Genomic DNA, 18,996 nt, shown 5'->3' on the forward strand with positions numbered 1-18,996 from the left:
ATGAAGGAAATTTGATTACCTTCTTGGTAGGCTCAGGAATATCCAAAGGCTTTGCTTGTGAGTCTAAAGACAATTTCTGCAAAAGCTCTGCTGTTTCTATAAGAAAGCAAAGAGTAAAGGAAATACAAATTTTTGCGATTTGGGAATAATCCCATCTATCAAATTCACAACCAATCACCAGACCCAAACGGCCTTCACAATTCAACAGAGCAACAAAGAACAAGTTAACAACATCAGAGCAAGCAGTTCCTTACAACAAATTCAATCAATAATAAGCATGGAGATAAATTATCAGAAACAAACCAAACAAAGAATTTTTTTAAAAAAATATTCAAACCATATAAAGGAGAGCACAGAGAAGTCCATCTATCTGGAATTCAGAACGTGAATCCCTAAACAACAAATTCAATGAACACGCCGGATACGACAAGACATGACACGCATAAAAGGTGGATCGACAAGCGAAAAACATGAACAGATCTACATGAAAGCAATAATACCCAGAAGAACATAATCAAATATTCAAGGATACGATCTGCAGGGGGAGCAACTGTGGCCGCCATCACCAGACCAGATCGAATCTCTAAACCCTAAATAAAAATCCCAAAACTCAGTTGTGGGTTTTAGAGGAGAGAGAGAAAGAGGAGATAGGAACAGAGGGGAGCAATTACACAGCCTCAACCTCAGACTCCGCCGCCACGAGAGGGAAACAAAGAGAGTTTTGGGTTTAGGGAAAGAGAGAGAGAAAGAGGGTTTTGTCCATCCAAATGGGTTGATTCAAATAGCACCACGGGGGCTCTATTTTTTCTCCTTCTCTTTCATTGTCACCCGTCTCTAACCTAAACTTCTTTCCCATTGGCTCTTCTCCCACGTGGCACTACTCTATTCGTTTGCTTGGCATCACCGCTTCTCATTTTTTCACTCCTATTCTTTCTTTATTGGTGGGTGACATCGCTCATAGTGACGGCCGAGGACGTCTAGGAGTATTCCTGGTTCTAATCTAGTGATGAGTCATGCCCTCGGGGGAAAATGCTTGGAAGCCCTAATTTACAAAATCCGAAGCGAGTTTGGCTACGGGCCAGAGTGCCAACGGGACAAGTCGGGCTGTGCTGAACGAAAAAGACTTCAATTGATTAAGGTTTGGATTATTTTGTATTTGCGTTATTCATTATTTTTTGTTCTGATTATTTGAGATTTAAGATATTAATTTTTAAAATTAAATTCAATTGAATTTGAATGGATTGTTAAAATTAAGTTAGATTTTATTACTCATAATAAAATTATCCAAAATCATATTTTTGTTAGTTTGTAGCATATCTCCAATTTTTATTTGTAATATCATAAAAATATTTTTTTTTAAAAATTAAATCATATAAAAAAATTAACATGTCAAAGTGAATAGCATGTCAAAGCTATACATTAACATGACGTTGAGTGTTGGATATCTTTTTCGACCAATAAAACGAATTTGATCATTTGCAAGAAAAATGGTAGGAACATGTGATCTATTTATGGCACCAATACACCTTTGAAAATAAAGACAATGACTACGATTATTTCTAATTTTGGATGAAACTTCTGTAAATTGAAAATTTGGAATCTTGACTATTTTATTGGCTAGTAAACATAAACTATCTAACACTTTATTGAATTTACTACTTATAGTCTCTCTTGAGTTTTTAAATTTATTTTGAACATTACGATTTTTTTTGTTGTGCGCATAAGTCCAAAGAAACATAACGACCACCTCCAATGTTGTCACGTTTTTAGATGGAAGTAACCATTCCTTATTTATTAATGTATCTGTAAGTTACAATATAACATGTGATTTAATCTTAAACAAGTTATAACTTTCACGCGGAGTTTGTAAAGTTTCACGTACTCAATTCCATCCATCAGAATAATTGAATCTATTACCTTATTTCATTAAGTATTTCATGTGATATGCAATTGCACTAATAGCTCTTGTATATATATTTTGATAAAATCTTGAACATTTTCTTCTTTTTACAACTGGCATTGATACTTTGACTTCATTAGAAGACATCTATTTGATAATATCAAAATACATAAGTAAACATCCAAATATATCAACTAAAAAAAATAAATACTATTTAATCAAATCAAATAGTACAAATAACAATTCAAATAAATATAACATGGATAATAGCAAATTCTTTCAAACACCAACTCATTTGCACATAACAAGTAACACAAATACAAAGAAAAGGTAGTTTAAAGTTCAACATTAATCTAAAATAAACAAATCAAATCTTAAACTAATCAACAACTCCCACCATAGTTTTTTGATAGATTATGCTCATATTGAATCCAGTTTAGCCTATCACTTAAATCTAGCAAAGAAATAAAAATGAGTTTATTTTCTTCCTTTTTAATTAATTGTAGTGCAAAATTAAATTCATTTGCACTTAATCTTCCCTCATTTTGTAGAGATTTCATAGCTTGAATGTACTCTGGAATACTATATTGTCCTAGGGCTTGCGATGACATTAAAATTTCAACACTTTTAGTTGTGTTATGACTTTCCGCTGCCTCACACAATAGTTCTAATGTTCTTTACAAACTTGCTACAGTCTCAATTTTTATCTTACCCTTTGGCTCTTTTTTTCCCATTTCTTTTGACACCATTCTTTTCCTCTTGATTTAGATGTTTACCATAGGGCTGTCATTTTTATCACAATTGATTTCTTGCGTATCAAATTCAACAATTTCTTGTAGAGGAGTTAGATATGCAGATTTGGTAGCATCTTCAGATGGTACACCCATTAGTGGTGTCTATGCATTTTAATTAGTGGCTATTGTATCATTAAATATAAATTCCAATTCATCAGCATGTTATAGCCGTGATATAAAAATTTAGCATATTTTAGATTAGCCTACACAAACATCAAAGAAAAGGAAACTTTTAAATAATGTGCATATGTAAAATAATTTATAGTAGCTGAAACATATAAAATTTAAAGTAATTACTTTTATTTTGACATCCCACCATCTAGCATCAGCTTCGATGGTTCTTGTCTCATGGTTTTAACCTAAACTTGATTTTTTGGCCTTTAATTGTTTTCATAAAGTCCATTCATTCCTTAAACTATCTAGTCTATTTTTCCATTGCTTTTAGGTTTATTTTTTATTAGCATGAGTATTAAATTCCTTTACTATAACTTCCCATCTTTTAGTTTTGAATGAAATTCCTAGTTTTCAATGCTTATGGATCTCATTTATATAAACTTGAAATAAGATTTTGGTAATGACCAGATCCCATTTTGCATTATGTTTTGGTTTTTCTGAATTTCAAAAATAGGTGGAGGCATTTTTTGGCTGGCCATAAACTGTAACAAGATATATAAAGTAATAAATCTTGTGTAATTACTACTCCATGAAAAGCTAATCATTCTTAATTCTCAACTTTTTCAAGGGGAAGAAATTAATAATAAACACTATTAAATATAAATGCATTGCTTATGCAACACCAAAATCCAATTTTCTATATATATTATATCGGTCAAGTCATTTCACATTAGGATATCTGAATGCTATGATTATGTTAATGGGCCAAATGCCTAAATACCTAAAATATCCAACATGTGATCAACTAAATCATGATTTTCCTTGCTTGGAAAACTTAATGCATCTTCAACAATTTTTGGCTCTATTTAAGAAATGAAGGCAACATATTCACACACATTTTTAGCTTTAACTTTAGTTTTTACCCCTTGAGTAGAATCACTAATAATATTACCTTCATCAACATCTTTCCTTACCCTTGGGTGGTTAAGCTACTTTTCTTCAATGATTTGTTCAATTTGTTGCTCTTCTTCATATGATGCCTCATTATTTTCTTTGGATCCTTCATTATTAAGATCAAGCTCTTCAATTTGCTAATAAAGGATACTTACATCATCATCAAAGTCTTCATTTCTAGGAGGAGGATTGGAATCATCAAATAGCACATGAAATAACTCTTCAACCACTAATGTTCTTTTGTTGAACATTCTACATACTTTAGAGGTTAAATAGTATCCTAGAAAGATGCCTTCATCACTTTTGGTATCAATTCCTAAATTATCTTTCTCATTGTTTATCACATAACATTTATAACCAAATGTATGAAAATATGATATAATAGGTTTCTTGCCTTTATAAAGTTCATAAGGTGTTTTCTTTAGCATTGGTCTAACCATTACCCTATTCACAATGTAGCATGAGGTGTAATGGCTTTAGCCCAAAAATACCTAGGCAAATTATTTTCACACAACATAGTCCTAATTGTTACCTCTAGAGTTCTATTTTTCCTCTCAACTACACCATTTTATTGTGGAGTTCTAAAGGCTTAAAAATTATGACCATAACCATTTTGAGCAGATAATTGTTCAAAGCCTAAGTTTTCAAATTCTTTGCCATGATCACTTCTAACATTTGAAATTGCATACCTTTTCTCATTTTCAACTCCCTTGCAAAATGATGTGATGACCTTTAAAGCTTGATATTTGTGAGAAAAGAAATAAACCTAAGAAATCCTAGTGTTGTCATCTACAATTACAAAGCCATAACTCTTTCCACCTAAGCTTGTGGTCCGGTCCTAGTTTATTCAAATAAGTCTATGAAGCAGTTGTGGTGCTTTAATAATAGTTACATCTTTTTAGATTTAAATGAACTTCTTCTATGTTTTTCTTTGGCATAAGCAACATAAAGTTTGTCATTTTTAAAATTTAGCTTCAGGGGTCCTATCATAAGATCTAAATATGATAATTTAAAGATTGTAAGTCTTTTAATAAGTTCATGTTCAGGAATTGGCTTACCTAACTAACTGAGTTTATTAGTAATGTTAGTAAAACTATCAAGCATGTTGGTGATATTTTCACCAGGTTCCATCTTGAACATTTCATAGTTTTGAGTTAGAACAACTATTTTAGACTCTTTGACTTGTGAAGTCCCTTCATGGATAATTCTAAATTTGTCCCAAACTTGTTTGACGGTGGTATAGTTTGATATTTTGTTAAACTCAGTAGGAGTCAAGGCACAATATAGAGTATTTATTGCCTTAAAGTTTGTTTAAATCTTTTTTGTTTTAGCTTCAGTCCATTCAGCCCTTGGCTTAGGAATCGTTTCACTAGTCAGAACATTTATGGTCGAAGGGATAAAAGGTCTATCAATGATAACATCCCACATTTCATAATCTATTATCCTTATGTAAATAGATATTCTAGTGCTCCAATAGGGGTAGTTTGATCTATCAAACAGAAGTGGTCTATTTATGGACTGTCTTTCAGTAACAACTAATTTTTGAAGAGCCATTTAGATCTCCTTTAGGATGTTAAGCCTTAAGAATGAGGGTTAGGCTTTGATACCACTTATTGGTCCCAAAGATGTGTGCCAGAGTGTGGTGAATAGTACCTTTTGAATCTCATTAAACTTGACTTTGAATTAGGGGCTAGTTAAAGGTCAATGATGAGAAGTTAGTGCTGGATGAATGAATGATTTAAAGAAGAATGAAATGAAAAATAAAAGATGGTAGACAATGCACAAAGATTTATAGTGGTTCGATCTTTTTGACCTACATCTACTACCTTGATCTTCCAATCAAGGATTTTTGAACCAAATCACTATAAACAGTGAAATTTCCAAGCTTCGACCAAGCTTTTATAATGGCTTTTCACAAGCTCAACCACAACTTTTAACAATGGTTTTTCTCAAGATCAACGAAAACACAAAACTAACCTTTCCTAAGTTGAGTTAGAACCTATAAAACCACTCAAGCTAACCCAAGCTTGATTAATCTCCTTAGAGTGAGTCGCACACTCTAAATAATAAAGAAGTACAAATATAAATAAATACATATGATCACTAACCTGATCTAAATGTTATAAGATGCAGTGCTAAACTCTATTACAAAGATTGAAGTGAAGTGTAGGAAGGATAGAGAGAGCTTTTGCTATTTTTGAGCTCCTTTTTTTTTATCTTTGAAGTATCTCATCTTCTTTTTAACCGTTAAGGGTGTCTTTTATACTTGAAAAATCAACTCTAATGGATTTTGACAACATCAGACCGTTGGAAATAATTTAACATCAATTTTAACCGTTAGTCTGTCCTCAATCATTCAAATTTAAATTTTTAGACAAAGTATTCTTAGTTGACTAACCATACTTCTTAGTCATTTAAGTCTTCTTTGTCTTGTAATTAAATTCTCTAGCAGTAAGCTCTTAGTTCACTAACCTTGCTTCTTAGTCGATTAAGTTCTCTCTGTCTTGTAATTGAAGTCTTTAGCAATGAGCTCTTAGTTCACTAACCTTGCTTCTTAGTCGATTAAGTTCTCTCTGTCTTGTAATTGAAGTCTTTGGTAGTGAGCTCTTAGTTGACTAACCATGCTACTTAATCAATTAAGCTCTCTTTGTCTTGTAATTGAAGTCTTTGACAATGAGCTCTTAGTCGACTAACCATACTTCTTAGTCGACTAAGTCTTTTTTGTCTCACAATCTGCTTTACTTTCTTAATCGGTTAAGTAAGGCTTTAATCAACTATGAGTTTATTGTCTTTGAACTGACTAACTTCACTTTTGAATTTTAGTTGACTAACTCCTTTGATTATCTAACTAAGACGTTTTTGTTTTATGGCTCATTTGTAACTCTTTATTCTAATGAGTTTTGATAGTTGCTCTCCAGTAATTAATTTGTTATTGATATACATTTTCATCCTACACACTCAAGTAGTAAAGTTAGACATTAATGAGTGAGAATGTTTTATTATCATCAAAAACTTATGGAGCTAAAAAAAATGATATCATCAACATAAACTTGGACAGTTAAAATGTCTTTACCTTTGTTTTTGATGAAAAAAGTGTTGGACTATATCCTGGAGTCAATTGGATTGATCAAGGGATATGATTATCATTTAATGCAAACTTAATCGCATAACAATATGTGATAGAGGTTTTCCTTCATGTTAGTGCAATAATAAGGAGTTATTAAGTACTAATTGAATGAAGCCCATGAAACATAAAGGCTTTGCAAGAGAATTGTAAAGTTGTTACAATTATGAGATCACTATGCATCAAAGCCATGTTCCTAAAATTATTTTTTGTTATTGTATTGTTAAGATAGAGCATTGATAATGCTCAAAGATTGCAAAGGTCATATAACATAAGCTTAATGGTTCCAATTATTTAGATTGGAGTAAGACAGTTTGGGTTTATTTAAGAAGCATTAATAAGGATGATCATATTACTAATGATCTTCTTACTGATAATATAAGGCAAACTTGAATGAATGAAGACGCATGGCTATTCCTGCAAATTTGAAATTCCATTAACAGTGAGATTATTAGCCTAATTAATCATTGTGAATTTGTTAAAGAGTTGATGGATTATTTAGATTTTTTCTATTCTGGTAAAGGGAATATCTCTTGTATTTATAAGGTATGTAAAACTCGTGTAGATTTAAAATATTGGACAATGAAATTAATGGAGTTGGATTAATAGTTCTAGAACCAACAACGCAATAGGTTAATCTCTATGCTAAAGTAACATTAAAGGAGGTTATATGCGATTGGAAAGCGAAAAATATATTCAAATTACCTATCATGTAATTTGAGGCATCAGAATCAGTGACCTATTTGGATGATAAGGAAATAAGACATGCAGTGGAGTTACTTAACTCAACGATAATAGTGATAGGAGACATAATGGATTTTAATGATTCTTGGTATTGAGAGAATTAGGCAAAAAATTCTTCTACAGAAGCTAGAATAGTCTTCTCAGAAGATGAAGTATTCAAAGCTACAACATTTGCTGATTGACCTTGTTAAGACTTATTTTGGAGTTTCCCACAAAAATTCTTTGTATGGCTCAGTTTGTGATAATAATAGCACACAATTGCTCCTGACTCCTAATTATGACTATTAACATCTTGGTTACAATTGCCTGTTCCCCTTTCTTTGTTACCACTACTATTATTCTAACTATTTACAAGAGCACTATTATTAGTTTGAGCCAACATGGAACTAGAGCTAAAGCTTTTTGTATGAAGTACTCTCGTAAAGGTATCATGCAGGGAGGAGATCTCGAAACCGAAAAGAATATGAGATTTAAGAAAACTCATAATCCATAAAAGAAAACTCAAGCTTTAGAGGGAAACCCACAAGAAAACTTATAATCGCCATTTTTTACCATTGAGCTTGTTAAACCTTCACATCAGGACTAAAAGGCAACAGAACATGAAGCTCCTCATAAATTCTTTTAAAATCCATAAAATATGCTATGAGAGACTTATCTTGTTTCTTTACATGATAAAATGCTTAAGCTTTTTTACTTAGGAAGTAAGCAATCAATCACATAGATTGAAGTATATGAGATACTTGAAGATAACATGTGGGTGTTTGTTAAAGAACAAGTTCACTAAACATGACCTACTATGAGAACTCCATTTGGTATTTCACTCAAGTGTCAATAGAATATGTTCTCATGTGATAATCGTGCAACTATTCCTTGGACTTGAGACACCAGGTCATTTTGTATAGGGAATGGCATATTTTGATTTCATTCTTACAGGTCTAGAGGCAACTAGATGCCTAAACAAGGTGTTCTTGGGCATGTCATGAAGCATACAAAAGTGGATAAGTGGTCAAGAGAGGATTTATCACCCTAAGTGATAGAGACAATGTATCTCACTTATTTTTAATTCTTGATTAACTTGTATAAAGTCTTTGGCCAAAGCATGATGAATTTGAGAAAAGTTAGTTTCCTAAATTCATAAAATTAGTCATAAATTGTGAGAACTAATATAGACTGTTATAAGTAGATATTGAGCTATGCTTTGTGACATATTCGAGATAATTGATGAAAAGACAGTATTGCACTAAGAGGCTTATCACTAAAGGGTTTTATCAAGTTCTTTAATTGACTCTCTAATATTTGGATGGTCATGATATATTGCTAGATATCACTTATGATCAATAAATATAAATCAATTATTGATATTTAATTAAGATTTATATTTGTTACCAATATGTTAAAAGCCTAATAGGACACACACATTAAATGACATGATTGAGATTAAATAAAGATAATCAATTAAGTTGGACTTAATTGAAATAGACCAAAATCAAGTCAGAAATTAATTAAGTTCCTAAGGACTTAATTGAATTCAAATACAATTGTTGTATCTAGGGTTAAAACTTAGTTTGGCTATATAAATATGCTATGTTAGCAAACTAAAACTCTAAGCTTTCATTGGCTATAAAAATATGTTATGTTACCAACTAAAACTCTAAGCCTTCATCCACTTCTTAGTCGCTTCATAAAAAATAAGAAAAGAAAAATAGTTTTCTCTATCTGACATAAGATTTGGCAAGAACTTTTAGTCTTTTGGTTTTAGAAACAAAACTTGCTAGTACAAGTAAAATCCTATCTTTAAGAAAGTTATATTCAGTCATTGTGTAGATTATTGTTAGAGGTCAAATACTTGGGTGGCTGAAGATTTGACAAATTCTAAAGGTGAAGAAGTAACGATTTTAGTTGCTGGATTTCAGACTACCTTATTCTCTTTTCGAGTTACTTGCTTTATCACAAACATTTTTTATTTAATTGGACTTTCTTGTTATTTTCTCTTATTTTTGTTTTATAGATGAATAACTCCCTTGGCTAGGCTCCTTGTAGAGTAATAGCTCACCTTATACTTGGTAAGTGTGGTAGTGCCTTCATTCTGGCTTTCTTAATTACTACACACCATAATATGTAGAGTCGAGTCTTTTAGATGTTGATTCCTGAATGATACTTGGTCATGTAATAATTGTTGATATATTCATATTTGTTCGTTATTGTGAATATTGTGTTAAGCCTTGAAAATGGATGTAAACAAATGTTAATGCTATGGTGAAAGGGCAATAGGACATTTAAGCACGGAATGTATGCTGAACCTTAGATGATATGTATAACTGTGAAGATTGATATGAAATGAAATAGAATCCATACTTTATGTTGAGAAGTTCCATGATTGTGTGATCTATTTATTTGATGAATGAATGTATAATGTTCCACACATTTTGTTGAGAAGCTCCATAATGATGAGGTGATGTTCATATACTTGTGAATATTATTGTAATGAATGGATATTGTATAAATGCGGTATATGTCAAGCCCATGCATATTGTTTAAGGATTGCCTATGTTTAGTGGGCCATACCCACATAGGTCTTTGTGCCATTCACGATCCCTTTAGAAATGGTATGTGACACTCCCTTTAACACTTACGTTTTGATCATTTGCTTTTGTCATTTTAAAATAAGGATGAATTGTAAAACTAACAACATGATTTAATGCATTGCGAAATAAGGGTTTATTCTTTATCTATGAGTTTATCTATCTCATATTAATTGCTTAAATAAGCTTTGTATAGAAATTATAATGAGTTATGATTGTGAAATTCTCAATGCATCAGAGCATATCATTCTTAAAACAGTTCCTAGTCAATGCTTTTCATAAGAACATGCATATCGATATAAGCCAAAAGACCAACATATGTTATGTTTCTTATTTATGAAGTAAGTTTTGATTTTATAGATTGAAGTATAAAGATACTTGAAACTAACATACTAGTGCTTGTGACAATAATGAGTTCATTGAACAAAACTCATCATAAGAATTCCATTTGTAATTTCACTCAAGTATTTATAGAAATATTCTCATGTGTTGTTCATGTATGTAATCCTTAGACTTGAGATTCTCAAGTTATCTTAGGCAGAATTGCTATTCTTTAATAGTACCTTAAGTAGTCCTAACCAAAGGTGTAAAAAGGGGTATAAATTAGGTAAAGCATGAACCGCGTGAAGATAAATGAATGATAGATAAAGGATACATCACCTTAAATGATTTAAGTGAGATATCCTGCTAATTCTTGGAATAACTGAACTCAAAATATCTTGGGCCAAAGTTGAATGAAGATTTAAAAAAAGAGTTTTTTGAATTTTGTTAGTGAGTTAAGTAGAGTGCAAGAACTAATCATGATAAAGAAAAATGATAGAATGGACACCATGCTTTATGTCTTATTAAGATATTAGATGATGAGGGATTGAATTATACTAATGCATAAAGAACCGAAAGGTTAAGTTGAACTTTTTCAACTCTTGTTAACATTTTGGTATTCATGACACATTGCTAGATGTCAATTTTGATTATAAATGTGCATTAATCAATTTTCTGAATTGATGATGAATGCAAATTTTTTGATTTATCTAATCTAAATTAGTGTTAGATTATAGTTCATGTTTATTACCAACATGTTTAGAACTTATTAGGTCCCACACCTTAAGGTTTGGATTGCAATAATGTAAAATTGATGAAAACGTTGGACTTAATTAAAAAGAAGTATAGACTTAAAAGATTAAATTGAATGAGTTCAATTTTGTTAAAAGACAATTTTATAAATAAGCCTAAAAAGCTATCTAAGTCCTAACATTACTAAAAAATAATCTTTTTTTGATGGAATTTTCTGTCGAAAAAAGTTAAAATTTCGTTAAAAATGCCTATTTTCGACGAATTTTCAATGAAAAATTCTATTGGAAATTTTGTCTGTAAAAACATCGTTGAAAATACTTTCCGTTGAAAATTCGTTGAAAAATTCCAACGGAAAATTTCGTTGAAAAATTCTGTCAAAAAAAGTACATAATCTATTAATTGTCTTGCATCAGTTCCGTTGGAAATGCTTTTCCAACGAAATTCCGTTGAAAATTTCTGATAGAAATTCCATTGGAAATGCTTTTCCAACAACAGAATTTTCGTTGGAAATGCTTTTCTAATGGAATTTCGTCGAAAATTTCTAACAGAATTTTTTGTTAAAAAAGCATTTTCAACGAAATTCTGTTAGAAAAGCATTTCTTACTGAGTTTCGTTATTAATTTTCAATGAAAATGTTCCGTTGGTAATGCTTTTTCAACGGATATTACCAATTAAAATTTCAGTAAAAAATTATCAATTACCATCCATTATTCACGTCCAAAATTGATAAAAATAATACACATTAAAATCCAAAATTCAAAATTAAGTTCATGCAATTAAAAATTGTCATAAACCAATAATATCTCAAAATGTCAAACAAATATAGCACAAAGCTAAATGTGTTATTGTATGCCATACTAAAAAAGTATCTAAAATTCACAAGGTAATACTCTTGTTTAACTTGTTGAAGACATCTCAAGCACCTGAAAAATTTTTTTTTGCAAAGTTCATAAGCTTTGAGTAAAAAGGAACAGAAAAGGAGACAGAAAAAGAAAAAAGTTGACAGAGAAAAGCAATTCACGTTGCAATGTTCTGCTCCTCAGAGAAGTTGCAAAAAGCAATGCAAGCATTTTTAACTCTCTATGCACCAATGCTATTTAACACACAAACATACACAACAACCATTATCATCAAACAACAATGAGCAAAGACAAGAGCAACCCAACTTTCTAAAAATCTTGTTTCAACTTTAACTTCTCTATCAATTGAATGGTCAAATCTAACAAGTCAGACCTTTTTCCATTTGAATTATACTTTTTGTAGTGCAATTATGGGGTTCAACTACTATTGAAGAAAAAATAAAAATTTTCAAAGAAAGGGAATAAGAAAAGTTTTATGAAGCAAATAAAAAAGGATAATTTAAGTTGTCAAGGCTTGACATTAAAGAAAGGAAAATTTATAAGTACTTGCAGCTGCTACCTTTTCACTGATGAACATGTGTATCAAACTTTTAGAAGTATACATGTAGCTAATCTCTATGTTAGAAAAGGAAAAGTTAAGGAGAAAATAAAATAGGAAACTCAAAGATGTAAAAATAATAATAATAGTAAAAGACAGTTATGGCAAGAAGAAAGTTGACACAGATTGAGATCTTACAAAGCTATGGTGAGATCATTGAGCAACTTTTTAAAATCATCTAAGAAGAGAAAAGCAACTTTAACAACAAAATCTAGGTTGCTCTCATCTTGAAGCTGCTGAAGTGGTAAAAACTAACCATGCCAAGGAACTTTGACTAGGAAAGGAGTATTTAAACTTCATGGTTAATGCATCTTTATAGAGCTAGTAGAATGACTTTCTTGGCTTCACTAAAGAGAGTATACATATCCAAGAATGGCATGTTCATTAAACAGAGTAAATATATCCAAGAATGATGCCTAGCCCACAATTTAGACTACTCACATATACTTGTCTTCCTTTTTATACTTGAGCAAAATTCCACTCATTTTATTTAAAGACTTCCATAAAGACACCTATTGGACTGAGCATCTGCCTTTATTAAACAATTCATTCATAGCATAACCAATTTGCAACATTTGCCTTTTTATTCAACAAAATTAAAATAGTGAGAAACTTCAGTTTACAGAGACAAATATGCAAATAAATGCAACATTAACCAAAAGGGGTGACCAATGGTTGTCATAATAGAACAATCCTCAAAGGGTAAGCATGTACCTATTAAATTGGGAAAAAAAAGACTATTTACTTGATTGAAGTTCCAAGGGTATAAAGTGGGTTCTTGGCAACCTGCTTAACATACAAGTTAAAAATACACTTAAGTGGTTCACAAAGATCACCAATCCTAGATTGAGTGACCAAAATAATCTGCACAAAAAGACAAAAAGAGTGGCAGAGTCAGGATTTCATTGAGAAACGTATACAAATTTCCAAAACATCAAAGGCTGGAAAATAATGCTGTCAAAAGCATGCAAAACAAGGTCAGTATCGATCATTGATTAATGTCAAGCAGGGTCAGCACTAAAGGAAGAAAGAGTGCTGGCAAAAGGAGAGTGGCCGACGAAAAGAGAGAGAGGATCGATCGGCGCTAAAGGAAGAGAGAGGGCCGATCGACGCCGAAGAGAAAGAAAGAGAAAGCAAAAAAAAAAAGGAAAAAAGAGAGAAGAGGAGAAGGAAGAGGCTGACAGTGAAAGAGAATAAAAGAAAAGGCTTTGGGTTGGTAGGCCGCCGGTGACGGTGACTGGAGGATCGGAGTGAGCTCGAAAAGAAGTTTGAGAGAGGGAAAGGGAAAGCTGAAAATTTTTAGAGAGAAAGCAGATGAGTTACGGATAGAGAGAGAAAGTGAAGAGCCCAAATGAGAGAAGAATGAGGAAAAAAGGGTTTTATACCTAGTCTTGGCAATTACTAAAACTACGTCGTTTTGGGTAGGAAATGAGTTGCTGTGCCAAGCAATAAAACGGTGAGTTTTGAGTAAGAATTCTTGGGTCTTGGGAAGCATACCTGGAAGCAAGCTTGTTCACTCCTCCATTGGTTGCCTTGGGCCATTCTTAGCCCATGAAGGTTTTATCATCTATTCTTATAAATTAAAAAATTAATTATTATGTTATTTTTATAACTTTTTTAATTTTATAACATTAATGAATTTGAAACTATTAGTTTATAATTTATTATTTAATAAATTTTTCAAAATATATAAAAAAAGTAAAGGAGAACATATTTAAATTTTTAATATTATAAAACTTAGTATGTATATATTTAATTTTATTAATATATTTCTTATAAATGATTAATAAAATTTTTAAAAATTCTTAATATATTTTAAATAAAAAATTTTAAAAATAATAATTCTGATGGAATTCTCCAATGAAATATTCCATTGGAAAATTTAGAGGGTTTTAATTTTTTTAACGCTATAAATTTTCTGATGGATTTCCAACGAATTATTTTTTGTTGAAAAATTTCAACGAAAATCCGTTAAAAATTTTGTCGAAAAGTTTAGCAGGATTAATTTTTTTTGCCCCAAAAAAATTTTCAATGGATTTTCAATAGAAATTTTTTGTTGAAAAAATTCCGTTGGAATTCTGTTGAAAATCCATCAGAAAAAATCAAATTAAATTTTCGTTGGAATTCCGTTTAAAAATTTCCAATGAAAATTTTTTCATCGGAAAAAACTAGTATTCTTGTAGTGTAATACGACTAGGATTAGTGATTTTTCCTATAAATACGTTGCTTATATGCTGCAAATTAAGTATACCTGACATGTGTCTGAGTTGCAATTATTTATTGGCGTTAGAAAAGATAGCATATTCGAAACCCAAGGAGAAAGAGGAGAGAAATTGCAGCCTTGCAAAGCCCTACAAGCTTGATGGCAGTTTCCCTGCAAGCTACCCGTTTGCCCAAGGGTGTGCGGCGGTCAGTTTTGTCAATTTTGGTTCGGTTTTGACCAAAAATCGACCAAAAATTTTTTCAATATAACCGACCGAACTGCATATGATGCAATGTCGGTTTCGATCGGTTTTTTAAAAGCTCAGTTTCGGTCGGTTCAGTCGGTTTTTGAGGGTGAGATCAATAGGTTGACTCAGGTTGATTTAGGCTAAAATGGGTTGACTTGGGCTGTGATCAATGGGCTAAAATAATTAAGGATCCATGGACTAAAATGGTTAAAGATATAATGACATTAATTTCAAATTAATTTTTTTGTTAAATAATTTGATTTTTTTTCGTTTAACATGGATCTTTTTTATTAATTCAAATAGTTATATAATAAGTAAACATTAGTTTCAAAAGTTCTATAATTAAATATGATCACAAAGAAATTAACATTAGTCTTCATATAATAAATAAACAAACAAGAGTTTCACAACTTAAAGCTTAATGACATAAATTACTAAATTTCAAAAATATGAATCTCCAAGGCTCCAACTTCAATTTGTAATGATTTTGCAGAACATGGCCCTAAAAAAATTAAAAGTAAATATATAATTAGTCTAAATATTTATGGTAAGATAACCTAAAGGAATTATAAATGTAATATAAATATTGCATAATACCTAATGATAACTTTATCTGAAAATGTTAGTCCGACTCAAGCTCAGACTTAGCTATTGTCTCCAATGCAATATTAGTCAACTCTAAAGAATAAAATAATAAATATGGTAAATTGATTTTTGAAAAATCAAATAAATTGAATTATAAATAAAATATTTACCAAAATCAAGTTTATCAAGCTCGTCCAAATCATTTTCAATCAAATCCGGATCACCACGTGCCAATCCACGTAACCAATCTTGGGCACAAATAAGTGCTTGCACGACCTTAGGAGTCAAAGAACTCCTATATGCATCAAGCACACGTCCACCGGTACTAAAAGCAGATTCCGAAGCAACTGTTGATACGGGAACAACCAATACATCACGAGCAATAGCAGCAAGTACAGGAAACCTAAACTGGTTAAGTTTCCACCACATGAGAACATCAAACTCATCATCATCGAAACCCTCATCATCCACAGGCTCAGATAAATATTTCTGCAATTCCGTTTTTAGCTCATTTGATCCAGTGTTTAACCGGTGCTTCTTGAGCCTATCCAAATTTTTTTTTAGTACGTTTTGTATCCTTGCCAATCAAAGTTGAAGCAACATTATCACTATAGCCACCACTAGTGCCTTGACCCATGGACGATGGACACTCTTGACCACTTTCACCAACATCACGAGCTGAAGGTTGTAACATGTTTCTATAACAACGAAACAACTCATCCATTGTTTGTGTCACCAAAGAAAACATCATTGAAGCTTGAGTAGGAGGATACATGTCTAGCAAAGTGAATTCAACATAAGAAACTTTTTTCCTTGGATCAAGTATAGCAGCAATAAATAACACCAAATTCATTTTGTCCACATTTCTTCAATACTTGTCAAATTTCTCTTTCATCTTAATTGTCATAGACTGTAAATCAACATCATCACCATTTTGCCATTCAATCAAAGTAGTATACACATCAGAAATGGAATCCAAAAAAGAATTAGCAATTATGTAAGATGTGCTTGAAACACTCAAGGTCAAATCATAAAATTCTCTTAAGAAAAGAGAAATCCTCTTAACATTTGCCCAATCTTTATCATCGGGCACCCCATCTCCCAACCTTATGAGCTCAGGTATGTAGCTATTATCACATAATTCAAATGATGCAAAAGTCTTCTGAAATTTCAAAGCTATATCCAACATCAAAAAAGTAGAATTCCATCTAGTGCCCACATCTAAACACAATAAACACTTACTCTCAACTCCCGCACTAGCAGCACACTCCTTAAACTTAGCTAATCTAGCAGGGGATTGCCTAATATATCTCACTGCCCCTCTAACACGAGCAATTGAGGAATTCATATCCTTCAATCCATCAAAGACCACAAGATTAACAATATGAGCAATGCATCTCACATGAAAAAACCTACCTCCTAAAATACTAGTTCCAGCAACATTATATATTTTCTTCAAATATCCTATTGCAACATCATTTAAACTAGCATTATCAACGGTGATAGAAAAAATCTTTTGGATCCCTCAATCCCCTAAACATTTACTAATTGAATTACCAATGGCCTCACCTTTATGACTAGTGATCGGACAAAAGTTCAAAATTCTTTTTTGTAACTTCCAATCATTATCAATAAAATGGGCAGTTAGACACATATAATTAATTCTTTGAATCGAAGTCCATGTGTCAGTGGTGAGACACATTCTACCAGGACATAATCTCAATAATTTTCTCATTCGAGTTTTTTCATCAGTATAAATCTTATAACAATCCCTAGCAACAGTCCATCGTGACGGGATACGAAATCTAGGACATGCTTTGTTTATGTGCTTTCTATATCCTTCATTTTTCACAAACTTAAAAGGTAATTTATCTAAAATGATCATCTCAGCTAAACTCCTCCTAATTCCCTCTTGATCAAACTTCCAATTACCCAACCCCATCCCTCTCGAAGCAAGAACTAATTCCATCTGCTTGTTCTCCTCACTATCACGCACCAATTTCAACTTAGGACAAACTTTAATATGATTTTTCAAAGAAGATGTTCCATTCTTTTTTGTATCAGCACACAATTATTTACCACAATGAGAACATTTAGCTTTCTTATTACCTTTCTTATCAACAAATTTGGTGAAGTGATCCCACACAATTGATGTAGATTGAGATGACTCCCTTTGCTTTCGCACTTTACTTACAACTTCACATGTTTTGTTGGCTTCGGTAGAACTAGCAGTAACATGTGGTGTAGATGTTGATGGTGTTAGTGTCTCATTAGTTGCAAAATTTGTTTCCTCATTAGTTGACATCTACAAAAAAAAAGTAATACCAAAATATTAATTCCAATGATTAATTATAGCATATTGCCAATCATTTAATGTCAATTAAGGTTGAAATAATCTATAGTTGAAAAAAAATTTAATTATCAAAATTTAAAAATCAAACTATTATTTTCCTAATTCATTGGAATTCATTTTATTTGCACTAAAGTTAATTTTTACAAACAAAAAATAACATTTCATACCCATAATCTCTAATTTTTACAAATAAAAAATAACATTTCATACCCATCACAAAATAACTAACAATAAAATAAAATCTTTCAACTTATCTTGCAGTGACAGTTGAAGAATGGAAAACCGAGGGTGAGGGTGGTAGATCAATGGCTGCTTGCGCAAGTTAGAGAGAGAGGGAGTCAAGGAGAGGCAGAAAGCAGGAAAGGTTCGAAAGGAAGGGCCCCTAGATTAGGATGGGGGGGGGGGGGAGGGGGGAAGGATCAGGTCGGGACTCGCAGGAGGGGGGAGGGGGGGAGTAGTGAAGTGCTGGGCCGGGGGCCTATGGGTGATTTACTACAAACAAAGAAAATGTCTCGATTTTTTTGGTCAGTTCGAGGGGAAAGGAGTCCACCCGACGATTGAGCCGATCAGCTGATGAGGCCGATCGGAACAACCGACGGTTGCAAAAACAACCGTCGGTTATTGTAACTGACGGTTGCGGTCGTTGGACAGTCCCAACCTACCGTTGCATAGTCCTACATTTGGCTTCTCTTTTTTCTAGTGTGACTGCCTTTTGATTTGCTTTGTGAAGCAAGATTAGTGAGTGCCTTCCCTACTTAGCACTAAACTTAGCAGCGAAGCAAATCTCAACTCACCCTTTGGCGTTATTCTCCTTGGAGTATGTGTTGATAATCATTTAAGGCTGCACGTTTGGACAGCTTGAGC

General features: G+C 32.1%; 1 pseudogene; it reads right to left on the minus strand.

The window, feature by feature from the left end:
- Positions 1 to 15,872: 15,872 nt before the first annotated feature.
- On the minus strand, positions 15,873 to 18,087 carry LOC149527422 (zinc finger BED domain-containing protein RICESLEEPER 2-like; annotated as a pseudogene).
- Positions 18,088 to 18,996: the final 909 nt, after the last annotated feature.

The sequence above is a fragment of the Theobroma umbraticum genome, unplaced genomic scaffold (assembly GCF_002168275.2).
Source record: "Theobroma umbraticum cultivar Fairchild unplaced genomic scaffold, ASM216827v3 scaffold_95.0, whole genome shotgun sequence".
NCBI lineage: Eukaryota > Viridiplantae > Streptophyta > Magnoliopsida > Malvales > Malvaceae > Theobroma > Theobroma umbraticum.